The sequence below is a fragment of the Amblyomma maculatum genome, chromosome 2, assembly GCF_055883805.1.
Source record: "Amblyomma maculatum isolate TAMU_Amacu chromosome 2, ASM5588380v1, whole genome shotgun sequence".
NCBI lineage: Eukaryota > Metazoa > Arthropoda > Arachnida > Ixodida > Ixodidae > Amblyomma > Amblyomma maculatum.
Window position 1 is genome coordinate 165,324,600 of NC_139345.1, and position 6,681 is coordinate 165,331,280.

At 46.8% G+C, this 6,681-nt stretch overlaps 1 pseudogene; it reads left to right on the forward strand.

Moving 5' to 3' along the window:
• Window positions 1-3,037: 3,037 nt before the first annotated feature.
• LOC146200351 (zinc finger protein 830-like) lies at window positions 3,038-6,463 on the forward strand (annotated as a pseudogene).
• The last annotated feature ends 218 nt before the right edge of the window (window positions 6,464-6,681 follow it).

Genomic DNA, 6,681 nt, shown 5'->3' on the forward strand with positions numbered 1-6,681 from the left:
CAGCCTTTTGCACCACACATTACCGTCCGTGAACGAAAATGAGAAGGACGTGAGCCCATAATTGAAACACGTAACGCTGCCTCATACTGCATTTGAGCCCGCGTACTGGAAATAAGCCTGACCTTCAGCCTTCCCGTAAGAAATAACATCATATTTTGGTGCCGTTCTGACTTCTTCGTAATTTTTATTGTTTTGAATAATTTAAGGAAAGCTCAGATTCAACTGTAAATAGGATTGGTTCCATGTAAAACCAAAGTGGTTGGCTGCTGGAGAGCAGATAGAATTTCCGAATACCATCGAGGCGCTCAGATGTTCGCCTATTGTCACGCAGCTACCCAAAGCTGAAGAACCACGCGGAATGAACAAACTGCAAGATGTCACTTAGTGGAGTCCCGGAAGGACCTTCCATTCCTCACCAGTTCAGCGGTCAATGGTAGAAATCAAGACCTCGGTGCAGCTGGGCAGACTGGCGAGAGGTTGGCTGGCAGTCAGTGAATCCAAGCTCAGCAGAGAAATCACTTCTTCTTCTGCCTCTTCAGAGAAGTGGCTGCCCTCGCGACCGGGCTGCATAAGTGCTCGTGGGTTAAACTATGTGGCCGTAGTAATACAGCTACTGTAACTGCAGTGTTGTCCTAAGCAAACTTTCGCCTCTATATACACCTGCTATTTTTATTTTCAGCGCAAAAAGCGTGTCAAGAATACCTGCTGAGTGGCGTACTGCTGAGTGTCTTAGAAGACAGGCTGTATTGTGAGGAAGAAGAAATCAGCGTTTCTGCTGACAGACGACAATGCTGAAATGTGTGTAGTTAAAGGGGTTGGTTGGTTGTACAACGTTTATTTCCATAGGAAATCGGCGTCCTCTTCCCCGCCCCCGGCACGCGTGCCGGGGAATACGGGGAGTTGTGCGCCCGCGGATTAGAGGCTGGTAGGTCAGTTCAGTTCAGTTCAGTCGTTCAGTCGTGTCCGACTCTTCGTGACCCTATGGACCATGTCACGCCACGCTTTCCGGTCTCTCACTATCTTCCTAACATCACATAACTTCATCTGCATTGCCTCGAGGATGCCATCTAACCATCGCGTTCGCTGCCTACCCCTTCTCCGGCGACCCTCAACCTTTCCCAGCATCAAATCTTTCTCCAGCGACTCCTCTCTTCTCATCAGATGACAAATGTAGCTGAGCTATAACTTTAGAATTTGACCCTCCAATGAGCAGTCAGGGTTTATGGTCGACAATATTGATTTATTTGACCTTCTGGCAGTCCAAGGAACTCTCAAGAGTCTTCGCCAGCACCACAATTCAAACGCGTCAATTCTTCGGCGGTCAGCCTTTTTCACAGTCCAACTCTCGCATCCATACATCACAACTGGAAAGACCATAGCACGGGTTATACGGATCTTGGTTGGCAGACTAATGTCTCTGCTCTTTACTAGGCGGTCAAGGCTAACCATTGCTCTCTTTCCCAGAAGCAGGCGTCTCCTAATTTCATGGCTGCAGTCTCCTTCCGAGGTAATCTTGGAGCCCAAGAACTGAAAATCTGTCACGGCTTCCACTTCTTGTCCATTGATGCTCCAGGACTTGATAGGGCAAGACGCCATGATCTTTGTCTTTTTAATGTTCAGTTTAAGTCCAAACATCTCACTCTCTTCTTGTACGCGGATCAGAAGTCTCTTGAGTTCCACTTCACTTTCTGCCATTAAAGTGGTATCATCCGCATATCTAAGGTTGTTGATACGTTTTCGAGCAATCTTCACTCCAGCTGAAGACTCGTCCAGACCGGCCTTCCTCATGATGCACTCTGCATATAGGTTAAATAGGCAGGGCGACAGTATGCAGCCTTGCCTCACTCCTTTCTCGATCGGAAATCAATCAGTAAGACCATGCCCAGTTCTGACTGTGGCCTCTTGCCCTTCATAGAGGTTCCGGAGGAAAAAGATGAGGTGAATTGGAACTCCCATCTCTTGGAGAGCTTGCCACAATCTGCTGTGATCTACGCAGTCAAACGCTTTCGCATAATCGATAAAGCAGAAGTAGATAGGTTTCTGGAACTCTCTTGCTTTTTCCATGATTCAGCGAAGGTTAGCAATTTGGTCTCTAGTTCCTCTGCCCTTGCGAAACCCAGCTTGCACGTCCGGAAACTCCCGATCCACATACTGCTGCAGCCTACCTTGGAGGAGCTTCAACATCACCTTGCTAGCTTGCGAAATAAGCGCGATCGTGCGGTAGTTGGAACAATCTTTGGCACTGCCTTTCTTTGGAATGGGGATGTAAACTGACCTCCTCCAATCCTGTGGCCACTGCAGGGTTGTCCAAATCTTCTGACATAATGTATGCAGAATGTTAACAGCGTCATGGTTGAGGTTTTGAAGCAACTCAGCTGGAATGCCATCAATTCCGCTAGCTTTGTTCTTAGCAAGGCTGGCTAAGGCCCATTCAACTTCACTCTTCAGGATGCCCGGCTCGAGGCCAGTAATCACAACCGTCGTATGTTGGGTTTGCACATTCGGGTGCTTCTTGTACAGTTCTTCTGTGTATTCCTGCCACCTGTTCTTTTTCTCTGAGGCTTCAGTGAGGTCCTTGCTTCGTTTGTCCTTTATCACGCCCAGTTTAGCACAGAAGCTTCCTTTGATATCTTTGATTGTCTTATACAGAGCTCTTGTGTTCCTTAATTGGCTGTTATCCTCAACTGCTTGGCACTGTATGTTCAGGAAGGCATTCTTATCTCTCCTTGCTATTTTCTGAAAATCCGCATTGAGTACCTTTATCTTTCTCTTTCCCCCATAACTTTTGTCATCATCCTTTCCTCAGCTATTTGCAAAGCCTCTTCAGATAACCAGTTTGCTTTGTTGCATTTCTTTTGCTTTGGAACTACCTTAGTAGCAACTTCTTGTATTATATCACGAACATCAGTCCACATCTCTTCGGGCTGTCTGTCTTCTAGATCTAATTCTTGAAATCGATTCCTCACTTCCACAGCATATTCTAATGGAATTTTATCCAGACCATACCTGGAAGGCCTTCTAGTTTTCTGCCATCCAACCAAGATGGCAGCGCGCGGTGCGCGGAAGAAAGTGATCCAGAAAGATGATTTAAAACGCTTGATGAGAGAGCGAAAAGAAGCTTTAAGTCAGTCATCGAAGAAAATCACATCTCCATATGCCAAATATAACAGTTTAGGCCACCTGATGTGTTCGGTATGCATGGTACACGTTAAAACCGAGACATTATGGGCAACTCATGTTCTCGGAAAAGCTCATAAGGAAAATGTGGAAGACCTTAAAGAGAGTGCAACCAATCGGGGACAGAATGGCAGCATTCTGAGCAAGCGCCGAAACGATGCATCAGCTGAAGATCATAATGATAAAGGACGAAGCCAAACAGAAAATTTCAGTCCACCCCACAAGAAGGCAAAGGGTCCTCTTCTCACAGAGGACTAATCATCAGATGAGGACCTGTGCAGAAGTCAAATTCTACGGAGAATGCACTTCCAAAGGACTTCTTTGATAAAACTTCTTCAGCACAGCCGAAAGCAGCTGCCACAGATAAACCTTTGCCACCGAAGCCAGAAGTGTCAGCGAAACAACCACCTGCGAAGGCAATACCAGAAGGCTTCTTTGATGACCCTGTCCTGGATGCAAAGGCAAGGAATGTGGAATACAAAGACCCAATTGAAGAGGAGTGGGAAAAATTAAGGAAATCGCCGAAGAAACTACGGTGTCCGAAGCAATCATGGCTGAGGATATTGAAGAGAGCAAGGTGGAGCGTGACATTGAAGAAATTGATGAACAAATCCAAAATTGGCAGCAGGTTGAACAGCTTCAGCAGAGAAAAGAAGAAGGCTTTTTGCCGCCTCTTCCGCCAGATGGACGGTGCGGTGCTGGATCGCAGAGTCCGCGCTTCGCAGCAGGGTATCCCAGGCTTCTCTACTTGTAATATTTTGTCCTATCCTTGGAGATTGTGGGCACTCTCAAATTATGTGGTCGAGGATCCCTCTCGCCCCACAGTGTTTGCACAGATCATTGTCCCTAAGGTCTGGTAGCGCGTGAAACGCCCAGACTGGGTTCATGAACGTATTAGTTTGTAGCCGCCTCCACGCGACAGCTTCTCTGTTATTTAGTATAACATCGGGCGTGGGTACGTCTACGTCCCAATTTATAATGGTCGATGATTTCCTCGTAATTTTGCAGACGCTCGTCGTATGCCCAGTGTTCCGCTCGATTGACTGAGCAGGTCCGAATCCCCTAATTAAGGGAAGATGCGGGGCTAAAATCACGATTTTCAAAACACAAAAGGTGTTTTTTTTTTAAATTGTGTGCTGTTTTGAATTCCGCATTTATCAAAGAAACTTCTCACCAAGTTTGGTAGTCATCAGCACGGTAAAAAACAATAAAATGAATTTTTTCCACGAGGTGGTGGGGTGCATTCATCAAAGCAAACTGCCGAAAGCGCCTATGAACGCTGTTTTAAACGCACGGCCGCAAAGCGGGCAAAGGCCGAACGCGGAGTGGATCCCCACATTAGAAAGTTTGTTATTCGTGCTTTTTAGCCAGAGATGGCCTGCTATTGAGAGTACAGTGCACATAAAAAAAGAACAATAACGAAAACGGCATATTTTGGGCCGCGCAGCTACGGATTGGCTGAAAATCCGAAAATGAAGCTACAGTGAACTAGAATATTAGTTCACTGCAATGAAGCTTTAATTTATCGAAACATGACACGGGTCCTTTGGAGGCAGTTTTTGCGCCGAAAGGAGCCTGGCTGACCAAACCGCGGGGGGGTGCTGTGGTAGACGCGCGAGTACTGTGCCGGAGTACCCGGGTTCTGATTTATTTATAGGAAGGGGAAGGCGCGGTAACTGTCTCACTTGTGTTCTGTGGACACCTCAACCGCGTCGTAAAGGAAGGGTGAAAGGTGGGAGTGAAAGTGGAGAGAAAGAGGAGCCGTAGTGGAGGGCTACGGAGTAATTTCGACCACCTGGGGTAACCCTACCTGGGGATCTTTAATGTCCTCGCAGAGCCCACGGACGCCTCCGTTTCGCCGCCATCGAAACGCAGCCGCCGAGGTTATCCGGGTTCTAACCCGACCGCGGCGGCTGCGTTTCGATGGAGGCGAAACGAAGAGGCGTCCGTGTGCTGTATGATGTCAGCGCAGGTGGTCGAAATTACTCCGAAATTACTCCATTACGGCTCCCCTTTCTCTCTTTCCACTTTCACTACAACCTTCTTTCATTCCCTTAGGGCGCGGTTCAGGTGTCCACAGAAACAAGTGTGACGGATACTGCGCCTTTCCCTTCCTGGGAACCAATTATTATTATTATAACCGCTTTAGCTGTGTTCGATGCTGGTTCAATGCTGGAACCCAGGCTAAGAGGTACTTCCAGCAGGCAATAATGGAGAGTGTTTGACGAGCACAGACAAGGGCGCTGGACAGCTGTAAAGCTCGAAGAAAGAGAAGGAGACTCGAAGCTTTCGCCAAAGAGCAGCGCTACGTATTCGGCAGGGCACTTTGGTCCAAAAATTAAGCATGTTCCGAAATGTTTAAACTCATCTTTCTAAGTTAGCACTTTTTGCGAAAACACAACATTAGGAAAACTATCATTTCCAAACTATTTGGCTATAAGCGGCTTTCAAGGTGGTTTCTTGACTACAAATTTTTGTCGGGAAAAAGATAAGGCCCTAATTAGATCACTAATTATTATCCAAGATTAAAAAAATTGAGAAATCTGACATACAATGAGAACCAGAAAAAAATGAAGTTTGTTTTCGAAATGGCGAAATTTTTACAAAAATACTATTAAAAGCCCGCAATTCTCTTTATCTTGCGCGATGAACTATGAACTATCTAGAAGATATTCAATCACAAAAAATTAGTATGTATTCATTATTTTTGAAATGATAGTTTTCCTAAGCTGACACTTCTTTGCTCAGTATAGCAGCTACAAGTTAATACCTATTCGTGCTAGGGCAATGAAATATAGAATACATTGTAATAAGAGGGAGGTAAGCCATTCCAGAAAATTTTATGAAAATTGGTACAGCCGTTCAAAAGTTGAACCTGTAGCCTAGCATCCCCCCTTAAGTGGACTGTGCTGTGCTGTGTCCCGCGATGCTAGTTAAGTAAGACTGGGTGAACTAGTGATATTGTTAAGGGAAAAGTACACAGCGGTAAACGCTAGTTAACTGTCAGAAGCACACACCACCAGAACGAACCCAACTTAGCCTGAGCGTCGTCTTCTTCACAACACCACACCAGCGCGTCGTCGTCATCTCGATATTGTGCACCGTAACAGTATTCCCCGCGCGGAAGAAGCACCATCCCGGTGCTGCCTACACAGGAGAACTTGAATGGTATGGTTTCAGACGGGCAACGTGCATGATTTCTGGATGAGGGGTTGTGGAAGGATACTTGGGCTGTAGAGGGGCGATCTTATAGGTCACATCGTTGACTTGCCGCAGGACGCAGTAAGGACCCACGTAACGAGGCAGAAGTTTTTCGCACATCCCCACACGGCGAGCCGGGTGCCAAAGAAGTACGAGGGAACCAGGAGGGTAGTGGACGTCTCGGTGATGAAGGTAATAACGACGCTTTTGTGAGCACTGAGACGCGCCAAGCCGGTCTCTAGCAATATGGCGGGCGGCATCAGCGCGGGCGATGGCATCCGAAGCGTAACTACAGGAAGAGTC